The sequence below is a fragment of the Anomaloglossus baeobatrachus genome, chromosome 3, assembly GCF_048569485.1.
Source record: "Anomaloglossus baeobatrachus isolate aAnoBae1 chromosome 3, aAnoBae1.hap1, whole genome shotgun sequence".
Classification (NCBI taxonomy): domain Eukaryota; kingdom Metazoa; phylum Chordata; class Amphibia; order Anura; family Aromobatidae; genus Anomaloglossus; species Anomaloglossus baeobatrachus.
In genome coordinates this window covers 602,194,780-602,218,694 of record NC_134355.1, presented here as the reverse complement: position 1 = coordinate 602,218,694, position 23,915 = coordinate 602,194,780, and positions in this window count along the sequence as shown.

Here is a 23,915-nt window from a genome sequence, read left to right as displayed (position 1 = left end):
CATATGTGTAATCCTATTTAAATACTGTTGATATTATTCTCCTCATATTTATCTTTTACATGATTGGCACTTTATAAGGATGGATTTGGTATCATCTGTTTTTATACACATGTTTGTCTTTATGTGTTTTTTTTATGTGCTTTACTAATAAAATTTGAGTATTTTTTATTACTGCTTGGAGTGAGTGCTATTCGTATATGCTAAGTGCTGTTTTTCATTCTGAAAATCCCCCAAATGAACCTGGCTGTGAAATCTGGTGACCTGACTGTTCGTCACCACTTCTCGCAGTAAGCTGAAGGGTGGGATCGAGTTTTCCATCACTGCAGCTTCTGGATGTAGCAGAGTCGGGATCATCGTGTGATATTGTGTGGATTATGTTGGACCTGCGGGGGTGTTTTGGGAGTTAAATTGATTAAAGTGTTTTTTTTTTCTTTTTACTTACTTATGAGGTCTCATAAACACCTCTCCATTACCAACCTAGGGATTGATAGCAGCTGTGCTTTTTGACAAATCACAGCTGACATCAACCCCTTTAATTACCCTGCTTGCCTCCACACCAGGTCAGTCAGGATAAGCTGGGTAACACACCAGAATTGGATCATCTAATGGATGCACAAATTGAGCGGTGGGTGAAGGCTGCGATTTTAATCATGGGCTTCCTCAGCTTGAGAATAGCAGCCCCAGCTATCCGCTTTATCTTGATTGGCTATCAAAATTGAGAGGGAAACGCACATTGATTTTTTTTGTAATTATTTATTTAAATAATGTTAAAAAAAAGCTGCATTGGGTCCCTCGTATTTTGTTACACAGTCAAGATAATGCATACAGCTGGGGGCTGCAACTAATCACAGATGCTGGCGTGGGTGGGGACAGAAGTGAATATTCATGAGATCTAATGAGTGGACCAGGAAGTGTTGAGATAGCCGCAGGGAAACTAAGTGTAATTCTCCTGCTTTAATCCCCGGTAATACTCTAACAACATTATTCCCAGAGACCAAATGTGAGTCAGAAATGAATCCAAGCACATTCCTCACTTTTCCATCAAATTGCAGCATTTTTACAGCCCTAACAGACCTACTTCCAAGGTCCTCCAGAAAATGATTACAGTAACCCTTTTGACTTGCATTGGGTTTGTTATTCGCAACTAGTGATGGACAGACTCGCAAATAATCAGGACCGGTGGGTCCCTGATATCTAGGTTTTGAAATGTGGTTCCAGGTCGAATGCTGGTTTCCTTAAAAGTCTATGGGGACCAGAATCCAGAAATTAAAAATGGTGGTAGATGAGATAAGGAGATAGCAGCAAGTGAGCTGTACTAACCGAGGCAGCGGCACAGCTGTACACTGCTTCCAGGCTGCACATTCCATTCCAGGGCTGCAAATTAGCTCATGTATATTCACTGCATTCCCCGCCCTATAGTGTCTGTGATTGGTTGCAGTCAGATGCGCCTCCACACTGAGTGACAGCATGTCTGACTCTTGCAATCACAGACCTGGTCTATGGGTCTATATCGTAGAGTAAAAATAAACAAATAAAATATTTGTTGTAGGGTCCCCCCATATTATGATACCGAGCAGATATAAAGCATATGGCTGCAGCCCCCAGCCATGCACTTATCTTGACTGTATCAGAATAAGAAGAACTGCATGTGGCTGCTTTTTTGTTTTTTAATTATTTAAATAAATAATTTAAAAAAGATGTGCAGTATCCCCAAATTTGATACCCAGCCATGATAAAGCCTGACAGCTGGGGGCTGGTATTCTCAGGCTGGGGAGACCCACGCTTATTGGGCCACCCCCAGCTTAAAAATAGCAGCTTGCAGCCACCCAGAATTGTCGCATCCATTAGATGTGACAATCCCAGCACTTTACTCAGCTCTTCCCAATTGCCCTGGTGCGATGGCAATCGGCGTAATAAGAGGTTAATAGCAGCCTACAGCTGCCTCTAAACCCTAGATTAGTAATGGGGAGGGTCTATAAGGCCCCTCCATTAGTAATCTGTAAGTAAGATACCTCCTTGTGTTAACTCAAATTCCCTTATTAGGATATTTGAGAATGGATTTTCTAAACAAATATCACCTTTAACTATGTCTGTCAATACATTTCTGGACCCGGTTAGCAAAGGCATTATGACAAGTCTTTTATGTAGCAAACTTATATTTGAAGTATTTTCTTTTCTTATTATTTTTGCCATTTGTAACAGTCCATGTTAATATAATAAACCACATTTTACAGCCCGAAGCATTTTTTGTGCATTTTTTTTTTGGCCATTATGTTATGCAATAAATTGAATGTCGACTTCATGGCCTAAAACTGCAATTCTTGTTAAAAATAATGAGGGAGACAAATGGAAGAAATACATTCAGACTTGTTAAATGAAATGTATGTATCTTCGTTGTGGATATAAATGTGAGTTCTCTGTAGACGTAGAAGAATTTTATATTTTTCCTTACAGGAAAAGTTACTTCACTCTCTGTAGATGCTGCCGGACAGATATACTGTAGTACTTCCATTGAGTAGATGATCCTTCCATGTTCCTCGACATGTATATCTGTTCTGTCATCACCTTCAGTCAACCATATACAACCAAGGTTTGGGAACAGTTCTCTTTATCCACGGTTGGAAATAGACATCCGGTTTAGCAAGTTTTGAGACAAGGCCAACATATTTTACACATTAGATTTTAAAGGAGCAGAAAGTTGAAATAAAGGTTCCCTTATATAAAATGGTGATTAAGGAGAGTTGATTCATACTCATTGTAGTTTTATAATTAATTTCTACAATTGGATACATTTTCACCTTTCATTTATATTTCATGTATAAGGTCAGGCTGAGTCTTCAAGTAGGTCTAACAGGAATTTTGCTGTTTTTAAAGCAAGCCTATTATATCGCCCAAGGGTAAAACTATTATTTTGTTGCTCTTATTCCCAACTGATTTTAGTAAACATACAAGTCAAAATTCTTTAGAAAGTTGTGACGCTAGCCACTTACTCATAGGCACAGTCGAGAGGCAGGGTAGTCAGATGTTCCTGGGTCAGACACCAGGAGGTCACATCGTGGATACAGCTAATAAACAGAGGCAAAATCAGGTAAAAATCCAGGGTCAGACACCAACAGGTCACGTTGTGGATACAGCTAGCAAACAGAGGCAAAATCAGGTAATAATCCAGGGTCAGACACCAAGAGGTCACGTTGTGGATACAGCTAGCAAACAGAGGCGAAATCAGGTAACAATCTAGGGTCAGACACCAGGAGGTCACATCGTGGATACATCTCGTAAACAGAGGCAAAATCAGGTAACAAACCATGGTCATACACCAGGAGGTCACGTCATGGATACAGCTAGTAAACAGAGGCGAAGTCAGGTAACAATCCAGGGTCAGACACCAAGAGGTCACGTCGTGGATACAGCTAGTAAACAGAGGGGAAATCAGGTAACAATCCAGGGTCAGACACCAAGAGGTCACGTCGTGGATACAGCTAATAAACAGTGGCGAAATCAGGTAACAATCCAGGGTCAGACACCAGGAGGTCACATCGTGGATACAGCTCATAAACAGAGGCAAAATCAGGGAACAAACCATGGTCATACACCAGGAAGTCACGTCATGGATACAGCTAGTAAACAGAGGCAAAATCAGGTAACAATCCAGGGTCAGATACCAAGAGGTCACGTTGTGGATACAGCTAGCAAACAGAGGCGAAATCAGGTAACAATTCAGGGTCAGACACCAAGAGGTCACGTCGTGGATACAGCTAGTAAACAGTGGCGAAATCAGGTAACAATCCAGGGTCAGACACCAGGAGGTCACATCGTGGATATGTGAAGCCCCGAGAACGCTGTGTCGGTGCATTACCTTCAGGGACTCCACTGGCTCAGTCTGGTCACAGGTAGGAAACCTTCTTGTAGGATTGTCGTGACGCCACTCTCAGAATTGCGGTCAGTGGGGACCGCCACTGCAGGTTAAGGGACGCCTGGGGCTGATGGTGGGCGCAGTTAGTTGTAATAGCCTCCTGAGAGTGAGGCAAGCCCCAGGGCCCTGTGTAGGTGTGTAGAACCACAAGGCGCAGAATAACTCCACACAAGCAGGATGTCTTTCAGGGGTTTTACTCACAGTTGATGGCAGGGTGAGTAACCCGGGCGTAGCTGGGATGAACCAGGCTGGAACCAGGTATCCTTCAGGCTGACTTATGATGGTGACTACCGACTCGCCTTCCTTAGCCCTTGGTGGTTTGGGGTAACCCCGACTTTTAGTCCCTATGGGGGTCACCCAGGGAAGTTGCTGAAGCCTCTCTCCCCTTCAGTTGCCGTTTGCTTGTCGCCTGGACCAGATCACTCCAGCTGCTTGCCTCCTGTGAACTATGGGCCCTAACTGTGGCTACGTGGCTGCGGCTTTTGGGTGTTGTGGTGTGGGCTTTGAGGGCCCCACACCGGCAGGTTTAGCGAGGAAAGGTAGATCTATCCCCGCTCCGGGATCTGCCGCCCGTTTGGGCCTGGTACTCCCTAGCAGTCTCCTTACTTCCCACTCCGTGCTCTCTCTTTAGCTGAAGATGGATTTCGGGTAGCACTCCTAGGTGACCGTTCTCCCCCGTCGGTAGCCACTGCGCGGGTGCTGTTAGACTGCAACAGCCCCAGGGGTCTGCTCTCCTCGGAGCTCCCTGGACTCTGCACTAAACCGGCTCACTGCTCCTCCTCTCCTGTTCTTGCCTACGCCACCTAGCAACCAGGCTCTCTTACCACACCCCTTGAGTGGAGATGGAGGCTTTTGGCCCCCTCCACTATTCCAGTGGAGGTGAAGGCTTTGCCCCCTCCTGGGATCCCCAGGGGTCCTCTCAAAGGTACATGTGTGAGACCTGATCACTATGCGCCTGTGTAGTCACACCTCGGTCAGCCTTCTGGATTACCTGTATTGTACTGTCCCCAGCATGGGTGCAGTACTCAGTGGTGCCTGACCAGGTCAGGGGCGCCACATTCCCCCTTAGTTATCACCAGCACGTCCTCGGGCTGCAAGACAACATTTTTAAAATGCATAAAACATTAAAACATGGTAAAACATTTAAAACCACCAGGTACCATACATCACCACCCTCCACCCACAAGTCCGTTAACCCACCCAAACCCTTTCAGGAGGCAGGTCACCGGTCCTTTTGGTAACCAGGTCTGGGCCATCCGTTTCCCCAGACCTTTCCTCCAATCTGCCTCTCCTGTTGGCCGCGCCTTCAGCCACTTCTGGCAGGATGTAGAGGCGGCTTTCAGGGTCTGGTGGTCTTCACGGCATACCTGGCCTGGTGAAGCCGCGCCTTCAGCCACTTCTGGCAGGATCCAGAGGCGGCCTTCACAGTTGGTGCTGACCAGGTACCCTCTTTGTGGTGGAGAGCCAGGCCCCATAAACAGGCATGCTCTCTGGTCGCAGGTGAGCCAAGGCCCTATATACGGACGTGCTCCCTGGTTGCAGACGAGCCAAGCCCCTAAACAGGCTGACTCTGGTGGTGGTGGTGCCCTCTGGTGTAACTATTTACACTGCGAGAGTTTGTGGCTATAGCCAGTTCATAGCCTTAAGGTTCATTTCTCACATTAGTTTATGTGGGCACATCTCTTAAACAGTAACGTTGCAAACTTTCAAACTGGTCAAAACAGTAACTTGTTGTGCTTCTTACTTTACTTTATGCAGATTCCTCCTCACCAGGGCTTGGGCCTGTAGGGCTGCGGCACCTGCTGCTTTCTTGACCTCTTTCTTCGTCTGTGTCGGTTTCTTTTTCTTTAGGACATGGTGTTACATCGAGTGCATACCAGCCTCTTTCTCCTTGATGCATTGTAAATTGCACTGTGTCTCCCATTCTTAGGTTTCTTCCAGGATGTCCTCTGGGCAAATGAGCTCTAACGTCTCTTCTGTTGACAAAAATGCCTTCTTTCATACCAGGTGCTACTATGAAGCCGTATCCTGATTTTAGGCTGAAATCTTCGACTACTCCTCGACAAAGGGGTCCTCTGACCTGGGCTTTGGCTCTTCTCAGGAACCGTTTCTCCTCTAGGTCTCTGGCCGTTATTTCATCTTTCTGTTCTGGAGACTGCGGTGCAGGGAAAGACTGGGTTCTATTACGGCGCCGTGTCTTGCGGGCTGGATTCTGCGAGGTACAGCTTACAAGCTCCCAGGTGAGGCTTTTGAGTAGATCTTCTTCAGCAGACGGTGTTAGGTCTTCCTCATCCCAGCGGGAATATGGCAACATCTTCGGCTCTGGGCATGGATCCACTGCTGGTGGCTCCTGAGTCAGCTCCTCAGCTTCCTGGCCTCCCCTCCCCCTTAGTTCTTCTGAGCACTCCGGTGGTGGCAGTGCTGGGGATGGGTGCTCTTCAGCCGGCCCAGGCGGGGATCTCTTTGGCATGGTTGCTGCAGGAGTCGTCTTGGGGGTATGCGGAGGGAGCATGTACCGGTCCACCATCTCCTGTGGGAACTTGGCCTCCAGGTCAGCCTTCAGCTGCCAGTATGCGGGGTCCTCACCTACCAGGGACTTCCTAGCAGGGACTTCCTTAGACTGGGGAGCGGTGTCTGCTCTGGCCTTGCAGGCCGGGGTAAACAATGGTACGTCTGTCTTTTCTTGGCGGGCCGCGCCCGATATGGCGGCGGCCTGGTCTTGGCGGGCCGCGCCTGGCATGGCGGCGGCCTGGTCTTGGCGGGCCGCGCCTGGCATGGCGGCGGCCTGGTCTTGGCGGGCCGCGCCTGGCATGGCGGCGGCCTGGATGGGCGTTTCTGTCGCAGCCGGAGCCTTAGCGGGCATCGCTACCGTGGCCGGTGCTTGGCGGGACGGACTGGGCGTTGCTGCCGCGGTCTGGTCTTGGCGGGCCGGGCCTAGCATGGCAGCGGCCTGGGTCAGCGTCACACCTGCGGCGTGGATTAGGGTCGCGGCGGCAGCCGGATCTTTGCGGGCCGGGCTGGGCGTTGTTGCAGGGACCGGGTCTTGGTGGGCCGAGCAGGGCATCGCTGCGTCGGCCTGGGCTTGGCGGGCCGCGCCTGGCATGGCTGCGGCCTGCTTCAGCGTCGCCGCGCCGGACGCCTCTTCAGGGACCGCGGGCATGGCAGCAGGGATCGGGGCACTCGCGCTGGCAGGGGCAACACTGGACTCACCCATGGTTGGCAGCATCGGGGTCTGAGTCGTCACCGCCCGGTCTGGCACTCGGCGCGCGGCTCTCCCCTCATAGGCCTGAACCGCCGCGGTCATTTCCAGAAACTCCGCACGTCCCTCTCTGATCTGCCTTCCGACCCTGGCCTCCAGTTGATCGCAGAACTCGGCAAGCTCCCGACACCACCAGGCAGTGGAGCCTGGCTCTGGGTCTCTGCATTCAGACGCCATTTTCTCTAACAACAAGCTGCTGGCTTCTTTTCCGTTCCGCCGTCTCTGGACGCTTCCGCTCTCTTCACAAGCGAGGTCAGAACTCTGCAGGGGATCTCTGGGTAGCCACACCTCTTCGTGGGCGGTAACTTCTCCCAGCGCGGGCTGCTGTTGTTTTTCAGCGCGCTTTTCATGGTGGCAATATGGCGGCGCTTCCAATTTTCCAAGCGGGCCGCCCAGGCACATGGTCACCTGTCTGGACAGGTCTAGTCCTTATCCTGTTCGTGACGCCAGATGTGAAGCCCCGAGAACGCTGTGTCGGTGCATTACCTTCAGGGACTCCACTGGCTCAGTCTGGTCACAGGTAGGAAACCTTCTTGTAGGATTGTCGTGACGCCACTCTCAGAATTGCGGTCAGTGGGGACCGCCACTGCAGGTTAAGGGACGCCTGGGGCTGATGGTGGGCGCAGTTAGTTGTAATAGCCTCCTGAGAGTGAGGCAAGCCCCAGGGCCCTGTGTAGGTGTGTAGAACCACAAGGCGCAGAATAACTCCACACAAGCAGGATGTCTTTCAGGGGTTTTACTCACAGTTGATGGCAGGGTGAGTAACCCGGGCGTAGCTGGGATGAACCAGGCTGGAACCAGGTATCCTTCAGGCTGACTTATGATGGTGACTACCGACTCGCCTTCCTTAGCCCTTGGTGGTTTGGGGTAACCCCGACTTTTAGTCCCTATGGGGGTCACCCAGGGAAGTTGCTGAAGCCTCTCTCCCCTTCAGTTGCCGTTTGCTTGTCGCCTGGACCAGATCACTCCAGCTGCTTGCCTCCTGTGAACTATGGGCCCTAACTGTGGCTACGTGGCTGCGGCTTTTGGGTGTTGTGGTGTGGGCTTTGAGGGCCCCACACCGGCAGGTTTAGCGAGGAAAGGTAGATCTATCCCCGCTCCGGGATCTGCCGCCCGTTTGGGCCTGGTACTCCCTAGCAGTCTCCTTACTTCCCACTCCGTGCTCTCTCTTTAGCTGAAGATGGATTTCGGGTAGCACTCCTAGGTGACCGTTCTCCCCCGTCGGTAGCCACTGCGCGGGCGCTGTTAGACTGCAACAGCCCCAGGGGTCTGCTCTCCTCGGAGCTCCCTGGACTCTGCACTAAACCGGCTCACTGCTCCTCCTCTCCTGTTCTTGCCTACGCCACCTAGCAACCAGGCTCTCTTACCACACCCCTTGAGTGGAGATGAAGGCTTTTGGCCCCCTCCACTATTCCAGTGGAGGTGAAGGCTTTGCCCCCTCCTGGGATCCCCAGGGGTCCTCTCAAAGGTACATGTGTGAGACCTGATCACTATGCGCCTGTGTAGTCACACCTCGGTCAGCCTTCTGGATTACCTGTATTGTACTGTCCCCAGCATGGGTGCAGTACTCAGTGGTGCCTGACCAGGTCAGGGGCGCCACAGATACAGCTCGTAAACAGAGGCAAAATCAGGGAACAAACCATGGTCATACACCAGGAAGTCACGTCATGGATACAGCTAGTAAACAGAGGCAAAATCAGGTAACAATCCAGGGTCAGATACCAAGAGGTCACGTTGTGGATACAGCTAGCAAACAGAGGCGAAATCAGGTAACAATCCAGGGTCAGACACCAAGAGGTCACGTCGTGGATACAGCTAATAAACAGTGGCAAAATCAGGTAACAATCCAGGGTCAGACACCAGGAGATCACATCGTGGTTACAGTTAGTAAACAGAGGCAAAATCATGTAAAAATCCAGAATCAGACACCAGGAGGTCACGTCATGGATACAGGGAGTAAACAGAGGCAAAGGTCAGAATACCATGGGGATAGCAGATCATAGCAAAGGGTCAAGATAAGCAGAAGATCAGAAACTACCCTAGGTCCAGCAGCAATGATCAGAACAAACAGAGCACAGACATGGAGGCCGACAGCACCACGTAAACTGAATTGCTATAATTGGCAGAGTTTTGGGAGAAACTGCACTGCTAAGTATTTGAGCAATCAACCAGGAAAAGGGAACATCCGAAATTCAGATTGGATGACTGAGCTGTCAATCAACTCACTGACAGCTCAGCACACACAAGTACCAGACAGGACGATTGAGCTGTTACTCACAAAACTGACAGCTCAGCACACCCTGATTACATAATAACAGCAGACAGTCATTCATTGCATCCTAGAGGCACTGAGCTGAGGAATCATGATATTACTCCCTCTTCTAGGGAAGACCACTGGACCCCAGGTTTCCCAGGAAATCTTCAATGGAAAGCCCTGACCAAAACGATCGGCCCTCACAGAGTGAGCTGGAACCCAGAATCTCTCCTTAGGTCCGTATCCCTTCTAATGAAACAAATATTGGCCCAATGCCTTCATTTATAAACTGCATTTTGTTTTTACTTGGGTTATCTTTGTCTAATATTTACATTTGTTTGGAACATCCACTGACATGTTTTTCTAGTCACCTGACCGCTGCAGTCAATCAAAGGCTTTAGCAATCCTTTTGTTAACCAGATCATGCAGACTTCATTTCTGGAGCCATCACTGACCATGGGAGTGATCTGCACTGGATCCTTACTGATACACATGGACGTTAATACGTCTCCATTTGTTATTTTGAATACAACCCTTTTAAAGCTTAGTCCACAGAGTGAAGATCTGGTGCAAAACCAGAGAACATACAAAACAGATAATTAGTATAATGGAATGACTAAAGGCCGCTTTACACGCTGCGATATCGTGACCGATATCACTAGCGTGCATACCCGCCACCATCGGTTGTGCATCATGGGCAAATCGCTGCCTGTTGCGCACAACATCGTCCAGACCCGTCACACTACTTACGTGCCCTGCGACGTCGCTGTGACCGGCGAACCGCCTTCTTTCTAAGGGGGCGGTTCGTTCAGCGTCACAGCGATGTCACAGCTGTGTCACTGAACCGCCGCCCAATAGAAGTGGAGGGGCGGAGATGAGCGGGACGAACATCCCGCCCACCTTCTTCCTTTCGCATTGCGGGCGGGAGGCAGGTAAGGAGAGGTTCCTCGTTCCTGCAGTGTCACACGTACCGATGTGTGCTGCCGCAGGAACGAGGAACAACTTCGTTACTGCTGGAGCAACGATATTAGAGAATGGACCCCCATGTCACCGATGAGCGATTTTGCACGTTTTTGCAATGATGCAAAATCGCTCAAAGGTGTCACACGCAACGGCATCGCTAAAGCGACCGGATGTGCGTCACAAATTCCGTGACCCCAACGAGATCGCTTGAGCGATGTCGCAGCGTGTAAAGCGGCCTTAAGACTACATGCACACAGGGCTGTTAATCCAACAGCGGAGCTGCCAGACTTTCACAAAGCCTCTTCAGGAAAAATCAGGCAATTTTTTTCTTGATGCAGCTCCGTTGGTGGTCCTGCCATTATTTTAGCTGTGGCTCTGCTGCTGGTGAATTTTACCTTTTTCTTCTTTAATAGAAAGCAGATGTATTCTATATAAAGCTGCCAGAAGAATAAACATGTTACTTCGTTTAACCTCTTTAGTGTTTCCAAACCCTTCAGTGGTTAAAAGAAGTGTCATAAGCCGTATAATGTGCACAGCAATGAAGTGTATGCATTGCTGTGCATTATGTCCATTTTTTGCTTGCAGTTTTGCAGCACTTTTTCAGTACTGAATTAGCCTGTAAAAGATGTGTGCACATAGTGTGTGTGCACATAGTGTGTGTGCACATAGTGTGTGTGCACATAGTGTGTGTGTGTGCACACAAAGTATTTGAAGATGTTTTAGAGCAGAAACTGAATGAAAACTAAGGGAACCTATTTAAATACTCCTCAAAAACTCAAACCTACTCAAAAACATGGAGTTTCTGCACAGTCTCTGCTCCAAAAACTCTGCAAAAGACACCAAGTGCACATAGTATAAGGTATGTGCACACAGCATCTTTTAGACGCTAGCGTTTTAGGCTATGTGTCCACGGTAGAATGTTGCTGCGGATTTTTCTGCATGAAAAGCCGCGACTTTCGCGGCAAATCTGCACCTTTTTTTGCCGCGGATTTACCGCGAATTTACCGCGGAATTGCCGCGGATTTTGATGCGGATTTTTTTTTTTTTCCCCATTCTATAGCCAAAATCCGGATCAAAATCCGCAACAATAATTGACATGCTGCAGATTTTTCCGGATCAAAATCCGCGGCAAATCCGCCGCGGAAAAATCCGCAGCATGGACACAGCATTTCCAAAATGCCATTGAAATGGCTTGGAAGTGCCGCTGCTGCAGATTTTCGGAAAATCCGCGGCTTTTCCGCGAGAAATCCGCGGCAAAATCCGCGCATTTTCCGCAGCGTGGGCACATAGCCTAAGCCTAAGCCGCAGATGCCATAATGAAAATCATGGTGTCCGGCAGCACACTGTTGTATATAAATGGGATGTACTGTTTTATCAGGACAGAATTATTGTCTTATCGATCAGTCTCCCTCATACAGTTTTTGTCAGCACTAGTGATGAGAGAATATTAAATATTTGGTTCGTGATATTCGTACCGAATACCTAGTACTAATCCAATATTCGACATTAATCTAATGCAAGTCAATGGGGAACCCGAGCAATCTTCTGAGAAATCTTCAAGAAAAGCTTAGGTTCCCCATTGACTTGCATTAGGTTTGTCATTCGTGGCAAATACTGGAGTAGTACTAGGTATTCAATACAAACTTTCCGAACCCAAATATTTTGTATTCGCCCATCACTAGTCAGCACGTGTAAATTGGCTGAAAATGTATAAAGTACATTGGCTCTCTTCAGTGGGTCTGAATAGGCCTTTAATTCTAAACCGCCAAAATATAGTCCAACAATTATACATATTTTTTTGGATATTAAAAATGGAATTGCTTCTAAATGGAAAACTGAAATGTCTTCAATTTCGGAAATTACAGGAAAAGTATGTCTTCACAACTTATATGTACTTATCCATGCCAGAACTGACAACTACAGTATATACATAACTACTACAAAAAATGGAATTGTTGGAATGAACAAATCCCCCTCCAAAAGAATCTTAATACAAAACTATTTGACTATTTTATACACTCTGTTTTTGTTACAAAACTACTACTATAAATCTTTTATTTGTTTTGTTTTTCTATATTATATTAGATCAAAGAAAAATTCCTAAAAGATAAATTTTATTCAATTATTAAAATCAAATGCTAAAATACTATGTGATATATTAAACATCACTACAATTCAGATAACGTCATGTGAGGTTGTGAGAATACAATATATTTTTTATATGCTTTTTTATGTGAGAATATATATATATATATATATTTTTTTTTTTTCTATATGCTTTTCTATAACCAAATTTTCTTTATTATATGAGTAAGAAGAGAGAGCCTGTTTCCTGATTATTGCTGCATATCTTTAAAGCAAGTATGTGTACACCAAGGTCAGCAGCTGATGTAATGAGACAAGAGCCCCTCAAGCTATGGTGGATTGAAGATAAGGCACCCTGGAGCTATGTGACAACTGCCTCGCCAGCAATGGAAGGGATTGAGAGGGGAAATTCCAAAAATGGACATATATCACAGACTTTTTGCATATATTTTTAATAGAACCAATAGCATACTTACGAATTTTATTGAGAGATTAGTCCATTACAGCTCTATAAAAGGCTTGTAAAAATAAAGCACGTCACTTATGCACCTGCTCTCACTGAGAGGGGTTAATACCAGATATCTGTGTGGTCTAAATTCCTTTGCTGGCACTCATTGTTTTTCAATATGAGGTTTAGCAGACATTCACTGTTAAAAATGAGATATCTTTTCCGAAATTGTGGACTTTCTCCTTATCAGGTAAGTGCAGAAAAAGGGCAAACAACTGGTGATTGGATGGTGAGGTATTTGTCTATATCAGCCTAATAGCTAAATAGCCACGATATTGTTATTGTTATAGCCCGTATATTTAAAAAACGAGCAGCAATACAGGTAGCCCCGCTCTATTCTATAAACAGCCAAGACGTGGGGGGATGTTGGTACCTCAGCTTGTGTGGCGTCCGATTATTACACCATGGATATGCGGTCTCTTATCTGAGGACTACACACTGGGCCACTGGAATTGCTCTATTGGATACATGAGCACTTGTATTTGTTAAAGGGAACCTGTCACATAGAATATGCATTCTGACCTATCAGCAGACGCATGTGTGCCCTAATTACACCTCCCTACCCATCCCTGTGCTGTAAAATTGTATAATATGAAAGTAATAAAAAACATTTTATTACCTTCATATTTGGTATGTAACTAGCAGGGAATGTGGTCACAGGGGCGGCGCCTTGCCCTATGGACGTCTGCATGTTTCCGTGGTATCACGCCCCTGTGGGCATAATACCATGGACTGACGTCCCTGTCGCTCATTCTATCCTGCGCGCATTGCAGCAGGCTTCTTTTCAATCGCCGGCTTCAGACGCGCACAGTCAGAAGCCTGCCGCAATGCTGGCAGGATATAATGAGCCACAGGGGCGTGATACCACGGAAATATGCAGACGTCCATAGGGCAAGGCGCCGCCCATGTGACCACATTCCCTGCTATTTACATACGAAATATGAAGGTAATAAAACGTTTTTTATTACTTTCATATTATACAATTTTACAGCACAGGGATGGGTAGGAAGGTGTAATTAGGGCACACAAGCGTCTGCTGATAGGTCAGAACGCATATTCTAGGTGACAGGTTCCCTTTAAGATAGCCTTAATGCTCTATAGACCTACCACTAGTCCACTGATCTTCTAATGAACCCCAAAAAAAAAAAAACGAGGGAAACGCGTCTGGATTTTTCTCTGGATATATCCCAGCAGATGTTACCCTTTGCTGGGATGTTTAATTTTTTATTAGGCCTAAGCATATTGTTGCTGTTATTGGTTTCTATCTTATTAACTATTTGGTATGTAACCTTTGAGTGATTTTCTCTCTGGGTGATTGCTTGAGCTTATTGTTCTAATTGATGGAAACTACGTTCTGTTATAATTTGACCTCGGACGACTTGGCACTTTATTCTGTTTATATCTTGGTGACGGGTGCCTCCTTAGGCAACAATAAATTATAGGGATACAAGACGGGCAGCCGACGAGGAACGGGGTGTATCCAAAAAGTATGGTGCACCTCCGTTGGTCAGTAGGTTAAAGGGAGGGAACAGCTAGTCCCTTGTTAGCCTACCCCTGGCCATTATTCAACAATATTCTGGCTACTTAGCTATTCGGCTGATACAGACAATACCTCACCATCCAATCAGTAGTTGTTTGCCCTTTTTCTGCACCCTCCTCACATGACGTTGTCTGAATTGAGGTGATGTTTAATACATCACATAGTATTTTAGCATTTGTATTTTATCGTAATAGTTGAATAAAATTAATCTTTTAGGAGTTTTTCTTTGGTCTAATACAGGGGTCTCAAACACGCGGCCCGCGGGCCGCATGCGGCCCCTGAGGCTGTTTGTTGCGGCCCGCAGACCCCGTGACAAATCGCGGCTCTATGCTGAGGGTCGGCGCCGGCAGGAACTTTACTGCATTTGAATCCATCTGCGGTGCCGCGCAAGGAGCTGTCAGTTCTATCCCAGTTGCTGCTGCTGTCTGCCAATCAGATGCAAGGAGGTGACGTCATACAGCGACGTCACTTCCTTGCATCTGATTGGCAGGCAGCAGCCATTGGTCCAGACACAGCTCCTCTGCGCTGCACCGCAAATGGATTCAAATGCAGTGAAGTTCCTGCCGGCGCCGACCCTCAGCACAGAGCCGCGATCATCACGGGCCGCGACAAGCAGGTAAGGTACGTGCTCAAGTTCAGGACCCGCTGCGTGCTGGACACAGCGCGTCCTGATCGGCGGGGCCGCAAGTCTACTCCTTTGGAGACCGCAGCTGCCCGTGCCTGCGATCAGGGGTTTGGGCCGCTGCGGTCTCCTCACTGTGCTCTGCCTAGGGAGGACGCTTCAGACGCCGCAGCATAAATTCACATGCTGCGGCCTCTGGAAGCCACACCGCAGTTCCGTTTTCACTGAGGGCCGTACACGCACAGTGGGCATGGGATTTTTAGAAATCCCATGCCCACTGTGCTTTTACCATACATAGCAGGGTTTTGGACGCAGCTGAAGCATGCTGCATCCAAAACTCTTCAAGTACTGATCGTGGGCACACAGGGAACGGAGGAAAGGTGAGGAGATTTTTTTTTTGTTTGCGTATTACTAAAGGATGGGCAGAATACTACAGGGATGGCCACAATACTACAAGGGTGGGCAGAATACTACAGGGATGGCCACAATACTACAAGGGTGGGCAGAATACTACAGGGATGGCCACAATACTACAAGGGTGGGCAGAATACTACAGGGATGGCCACAATACTACAGGGATGGGCAAAATACTACAGGGATGGGCAGAATACTACAGGGATGGGCAGAATACTACAGGGATGGGCAGAATACTACAGGGATGGCCACAATACTACAGGGATGGCCACAATACTACAAGGATGGGCAGAATATTACAGGGATGGCCACAATACTACAAGGGTCGGCAGAATACTACAGGGATGGCCACAATACGACAGGGATGGGCAGAATACTACAGGGATGGCCACAATACGACAGGGATGGGCAGAATACTACAGGGATGGCCACAATACTACAAGGGTGGGCAGAATACTACAGGGATGGCCACAATACTACGGGAATTGGCAGAATACTACAGAGCACAATACTACAAGGATGAGCACAATACTACAAGGATTGGAACAATATTACTGGGCACAATACTACAGGGCACAAGGATGGGCACTATACTACTGGGCACAATACCACAAGGATGAGCACCTTACTACAGGGCACACGGATGGGCACATTACTACAAGATTTTGGCTAAGATTACTATATGATGCTGCTAATTGTAAAACAATTACAAGAAGGTGATAAAATGTAAAAAAAAAAAAAAAAATCCTAAAGCATGACTTTTTTTATTTACATTAAAAATGCTTTTCTGTATATAAACTTAACAAAAAAAGTGCACGTTTGTTATAATAAACAAGCGAAAAATGTTTACAAAAGTGATCCAAGATGTATAGAAAAAAAAACATGGATTCATTAAAAATGTTCACTTTGTCCTGCAAATAATGCGGCCCCCCTCATTTTTTTTTTTTTATATGCGGCCCATACACCCAGCTGAGTTTGAGACCCCTGGTCTAATATATAGTTTTCTCCTTTCTATCTACTTTGTATAGTCTAAATATACAGTTTACTAAGTTAATTACTTTGTTACCTTTCTAATGCTATATATCAAAAGTTAATATTTCTGTTTTGTGACAATATATGATTAAACTACAAACTTAGACTATATATTTATACATACCATGGTATGTATGGGTTTTTTCTCTATGTTGTAGATTTTAGAGGTGCGAATTATTTATATTGTTATTTTTTAAAAATATACATAAGAAAAATAAATTAATAGGACTTTAATGATACTGATGTGATCACCCATGCTTGAAATCTGAGGAAGGAGACAATGGGACCAAAATACAACTCTATGAGATGTCATGACAAATTATTGAGAAGACTGGAGAAAAAAAAGTATGAATTATATGAAGCTAAGGAATTATCTGTTAAAAATACGCTTTAATTTTTTTTAGAATTTAGCTAGTGCCAGGTTCATTCATTGTATGAAATATATTTCTTTGCCTTTTACAAAACAATTTGATTTAAAAATAATCCTTCCTGTAACTAGTGTAAATCCAGCGTTACTGGTTCCTCCGCACTGGCACAGTAAATCCACAACTGTTTATTCAAGATTAGAACTGAAGTGTCATATAGTCCTGACTGATACAACATGGAAAAATATTTCTTTTTTTTTTTCCCTATAAATATTTCACATTTTTAGTGTCTTAGTCACTATAAGAAAACGCACTCCAATCGAAGAATAAAAAGAGGTGCATGTCTCTTCATAAATATTGCACACCTTATGCCGGGAGACCCTGGATCAAGACAGGTATACGAGTAAGCAATTTTGATAAATTTCCTCAATAAGCTTATGTTTTAAAGGGTATCTGTGAGCATTTTTTTGCTACCGCATCTGAGAGCAGCAAAATGTAGTCAAAGAGAGCCTGAATCCACCAATGTATCACTTAGATTACTGGCTGATGGTATATTAGTTTATGTTGGGAGAGACTGGGGTTTGTTTATTGTGTATTCTTTATTTTGTTATCCCGGTTCCTGATTCTTGGGAAATCATCATTTGGCATTAGTGGTTATGTATTAATATTATTATTTACCCTAATAAAGGTTATATTTTATATTGAATTTCCCCATTTAGTTAAGATGCAGTTCTGACACAATTTAGATTTAACAATGCAGCAGAGTCGAAAATGCTTCCCTTGCCCATACCAGGCTCTCTATGCACAAGGTCTATGGACAGTGAGCTGCTTATCAGGGGAGTGGGTGGAGTCGGACCAGTGACCATGAGCCAGCGAGTCGCAATAATGATAATCCCTGGACTGATAAAACCTTTAGCGTAAACACCACACAGACTGACATGGGACACATTGTTGAATTCTGTGTTTTAACCCGTACAGCATGGTGTCAGATTACACAGCAAAAACCTGGCAACAGATTCCTTTTAAGACAAGTTATTCTTATGTAATGTTCAGTGGACACAGAGGAGGAGGATCACCTGTTGTCCCTTCACACCGGCTTTAATGAAGACTAACTGAGAATGAAGACAAAGCGTCAAATGTGTAGGGTTGAAATCATTGGATTTAGATTTGTTGATATGTTATAAAAGTCATTATAAAAAAAAACAATATAAATATACAGTACACCATTGTACATTGATGATTGGAGATGTAAATAATTGCCAGAATTCAGTGCATCTCATAACAATGGGTATAATACAGGTACAACCATTACAGAAGAACACACAGTTATGTTGAGTAACAATTTATTAAAATGCATATCCTTTCAGCTCTATACACACAATATGATATCCATACAGTAGGATGCCCCCACAGCTATTTGTACCCAGTAGGATGCCACCACAGCCCGATCACTCACACAGTATAATGCCCCTACAGTCCCCCCACACAGTATTATGCTCTACACAGCCTCGCCTCACCCACACAGAGTATAATGCCCCACAGCAAACCCCACACAGTATAATGCCCCTACAGTCCCCGCACATAGTATAATGTCCTACGGTCCCCCCCCCCCACAGTATTATACTCTACACAGCCTCGCCTCACACACACACACACACACAGTATAATGCCCCACAGCAAACCCCACACAGTATAATGCCCCTACAGTCCCCCCACATAGTATAATGCACCTGCAGTCCCCCCACACAGTATTATACTCTACACAGCCTTGCCTCACCCACACACAGTATAATGCCCCACAGCAAACCCCACACAGTATAATGCCCCTACAGTCCCCCCACATAGTATAATGCACCTGCAGTCCCCCAACACAGTATTATAATGTACACAGCCTCCACTTCCCACACAGTATGATGTCCCCATAGTGTCCCTTACATAAGCACCCCACTTGCCTCTGTGTTTTGCTCTTCCACGGCTGAGCTGCTTTTTGCTAGAAAGTCATGTGAATGGACAAAGTCATGTGAGCAAAATGCTGTTCAGTTCCCACCCAGATCCGAAGGCTCTCAGCTCCACAATTATAATCAACTGTATTTAAATGGATACAGTTGAAGTAGGAACATTTCCTGGACCTTTGTACAGTATATTCAAGACTGTCCTGCTGGATCCAGAACAGTTGGGAGGAAAGTCTGTTGGAATTCACAGGAATCAAAAGAAAGTGATTCACAGTTTCACTTTAAAAATTAAATACTTTTTGTGACTATACAATAGAAGACGTTTCGATTCTCCTGGGTCTGTCACGGCATCGCTAAAAGGAAGTTATAGTCTGTCATTAATCTGGCTTGAAAACTGAACCATAGGTACAAAATATGAATATGTATACTGTATGTACATTACCAAATAAGAATAACAAATTGTATATACAAATGTTCATATATACACAACTATATACATTAAATTAAGGCAAGTGATTGTTTTAGATCATTGTATATCTGTAGAAGCAGAATATAAAGTAGATAAAAGGTAATCTTACCAGTATTAACGTAAATAGAGAAATGGAACAATGTTCATGGCTTATAGAAAGCAGGGTTGAGCTGATATGGCGGCTTGTATAACGCCAGGTGGACGGAAGAGCAGTGTGGTGTATTCCCTGGTGTAGAAGTGACGAATGCCCCACCAGTCCTGGTGGTTGTGTGATACTGCGCGTATCCAGTGGTTTGACCAGAATTGGTGCTTTGTCATTATAGCAAATATCTCCAATTAGAAATGTAGTATAGTTCTCCTCATACAGCCATGTCTCTTACATCATATGCAGGCAGAGGTGTAGCTAGGGGTTCAGCTCAGAGGGGGTGAAACTTCTGAATGGGCCCCTAACCAGGTAGCCATATTTACAACTATGGTGTTGCAGCCTAATAGCTTGTGTAGACAAAGGTAATTTTGGTCCAAATGCGATCCAACAAAATATTGGATCACACTCGGACCAACGTTATCCAATGAGGCAGTGCACATGTTCGGTGTTGTCCTTGGACCAAGTGGTCTGAGAAAAAATAATTGCACTATGCATGCGCAGACTGGAACGATTCAGTGTAGCGGCAGGGCCGTAGTTGGTGTTCATGCTGTTCTAAGCACTTAAATTAATCACGTACGATACCAATAAGTCAGAGACTAAAGCCTCATGCAGATGTGGCTAGAAGTATGCCAATCGCACACTTATGCTCACATGACGGCCGCTCTCACCACCAGCTCTGGAAAACCTTAACAGTGCACTGTGCGCATGCTATGAGGATTCACAAGTCTGCAGTCACAGGCCATTAAACAGCTGGTGATCGGCTTCATATAACCAAACAATCGACCTGGAAGTACTTGGGGGAATCTTTCTGGCCAGCTGAGTATGAGGCCTACTCCTGTGCTTTTCTTTGTTATGATAGGACCCTGCTTCTCTGAATCCAGCAATGGCCCTCTTTGCTGCTGGGACCGATGGTACGTCCCTTTCCCTCTGTAGCAGGCTGCGCAGGCCCTCTCTGGTGCTTCTCTGCTGGAGTCCACACCGGGCCCTGATGCTGCAGCTGTACCTTCGGGCTGTTTATGGGCCAGGTGCTTGCAGCTCTCCTGCCCTTCGGATTCGGCTACCAGGGAGTATTTTAAGCCCTGGTGGCCACAGACTCCGATGTCCGAGTCTCTCCGCTGCCTCTCTGCTACTCCTGCTTCCCTGGGCCAAGCTGCTCTAGCTCTAGGCCCCAGATCCACAGGACAGCACTACTCTGCGTCTGTTCACTATCACTTCTCTCTACAGACTGTCTGCTACTCCCTCCCTCAGGTCAGACTTAAGGAAGGCTTCCTGGAATTCCAGGTTCAGAGCTCCCCCTGCTGGCCGGAGGGAGAACTGCGGTGGATGTTAAACTTGCTGGCCAATGGACCTCCCCATTACCTCCAGGCACAGCATTAACCCTTTGGAAGGGCAATGCTGTTGTGGCGACCAGGTCCTGGGGCGCCACATGCGCACAGACCCATTGACTTTCATTGGGTCCGTGCTGCGTGTTGCGTGCAGAAAACGGACATGCTGCCGTGCAAAACGCACACAGGTACGGATCACGGACACGGACAAACGGACATGCATCAAAAACGCACGTGGAGCTTTTATCATACAATAACATTGGTGCACGTTTGGCCGTGTCTCCAGTATACACGGAAACGGACCAAACACGCACGTGTTTCACGGATGTGTGTTTCAGGACTTAGGGTATGTGCGCACGTTGCTTTTTACCTGCTTTTTACCTGCTTTTTTGCTGCTTTTTCTTCTGCGCTGTTTAATGCCAAAATGGATGTGTTCTTCTATTCAAGCAAAGTCTATGGGAATTTGGGTTTCTTGTTCACACTATGTTGTTCAAAATGCTGCCTTTTTGTGGCAGAACTTTAGTCAAAAACTCAGCTTTGCAGTGCAAAACCCAAATGGCAAAAACAATTGACATGTTGCTTCTTTGAAAAGCTGAGTTTTTGACCAAAGTTCTGCCTCAAAAAGGCAGCATTTTGAACAACATAGTGTGAACAAGAAACCCAAATTCCCATAGACTTTGCTTGAATAGAAGAACACATCCATTTTGGCATTAAACAGCGCAGAAGAAAAAGCAGCAAAAAAGCAGGTAAAAAGCAGGTAAAAAGCAACGTGCGCACATACCCTTAGACTGTTGTATATAAGAGCTCACTGGTGGTGGTCACAGCTTATAGGCCAAAAAAATGGTGACAGGTTCCCTTTAAAGAGCCGGCAAAGTGCAGGATATAAAACCTGTGACTTGTCATAAGTCTCTCATTTTTTACCATTAACAAAAAACCCACAAAAGATTCAATGGATCAGCAGCACTGAAGAATGAGTAACAAAATAACAAATTTATGACAAGTTCATGGATGATAAAGGGGAGATCCGAAACCAAAAGGTCATTTACATCTTAAATATTTATCTAGTTAATTTTTTATTTTTTTTTTAAAAGGTGGATTTTTCCTGACAGGTGGTTTCTTATCTGCCGCTGCGCGCTCCATTTCTTCCTCCCTCTCCCTTTGTGACGTCTCCTATTTGGACCTCATTTTGCTGCGTTATTACTCTGCTCTATTCAGTATTTCCTCTTGGATAGAATGTGATCTCAGGATCCGATTACAATATTGTCACCACATTAGTTACTAATATATATTCTATGTATTATTCTAGCAATTTACCCATTTGATGTTAATATTCAGCAGTTTGTTATTCAGGTGTTTTTAATATTATCTAATAAAATAAAATGACTATTATATTATCCCATTCTATATTTTCTATCATTGTGTCTTGCACTTTGCTCTTATAGGTTTCTCCTGCATCTTGTGCGTATTTGCACTTTATCTAATGCTCTTCACTCACTTGTAGGTTTATTTAATTTAATAACGTAATCACTTTTCTATTCTACGTCCAGCGGTGGCCGCGAGTTACCTGACTGACAGCAGCTGATCGCGCTACTCATCTCATTAGCTGCGTGGAGGTGACCGGAGCGGCGGTGTCTTCTGCTGCTCCTGTCACCTCCATGCAGCAGAGCTGGATGCGACGCTGGAGGTCCGTGGATTACGCCGGACATGGAGGGTTTGTCGGGGTTAATAAATTGGTAATGAGGGAATTTGTTTCTGTTTTTTATTTCTAATAAAGGATTTTTCGGGTGTGTGTGTTTATTTACTGTAATTTACAGATTAATCATGGAAGGTGTCTCATAGACGCCTGACATGATTAATCTAGGACTTATTGGCAGCTATGGGCTGCCAATAACTCCTTATTACCCCGATTTGCCAACGCACCAGGGTAAATCGGGAAGAGCCGGGTACAGCCCCAGAACTGTCGCATATAATGTATGCGGCAATTCTGGGCGGCTGCTGACTGATATTGTTAGGGTGGGGGGCTCCCCATAACGTGGAGCTCCCCATCCTGAGAATACCAGCCTTCAGCCGTATGGCTTTATCTGGCTGGTATTAAAATGGGGGGGGACCGCACGCCGTTTTTTTTAATTATTTATTTATTTATTTCACTGCACAGTATAGACACGCCCACTGGCTGCTGTGATTGGGTGCAGTGAGACAGCTGTCACTCAGCGTGGTGGGCGTGTGTGACTGCAACCAATCACAGGCGCCGGTGGGGAGAGAAAGCAGGGAATACGAGATTGTTTAATGAGCGGCCGGCTTTTTCAAATTAGAAAAAGCCGCCGGAGCAGTGTGAACGCCGTGCAGCGCCGGTGATCGGGGAACGGTGAGTATGAGAGAGGGGGGGACACTTCAGTCACTCGGGGGATTAGCGGTCACCGGTGAATCCTTCACAGGTGACCGCTAATCAGTACACGGCACAAAGACAGAGCCGCGGCATGACTATGAAGTCGGGTGAAGTTCACCCGAGTTCATTCTCATTCCGCTACTCTGTCTTCCGACATGTAGTAACGACATTTTGCATCACACACGTACATTTCACACGGACAACACACACACATGTCAGTTATTTCACTCACGCACACACGGACATTCCACACGCACATACGGCTAGCATACGGGATACACACGCAGGCCACACATACCATAAAAACGGACCTAAAAAACGGAAAACGGACCCGAAAAACGGCCCGTTTTACACGGACGTGGTTTTCACGGATGTGTGGCGGAGGCCTAACATCTTGTTTGCTTTTGCAGCTGCTGCCTGACATTGAGTGCTGCTGCTCAGCCTATATGTAACGAGAATACCCAAGTCCTTCTCCTATTCTGTAGTCACGACTTTACTTCCATTGAATGTATATGCAGCTATAGGATTACTCCTTCCTAATTGCATTACTTTACATTTATCAACATTAAATCTGATTTTCTTCCCCTCATCTTCCTTCTCCCACACACCGGTCTCCATCATCTCCCCTCTCTTACAGACCACTTCCCATCATACCCCCTTTCACACAACCCACTTCCCATCAT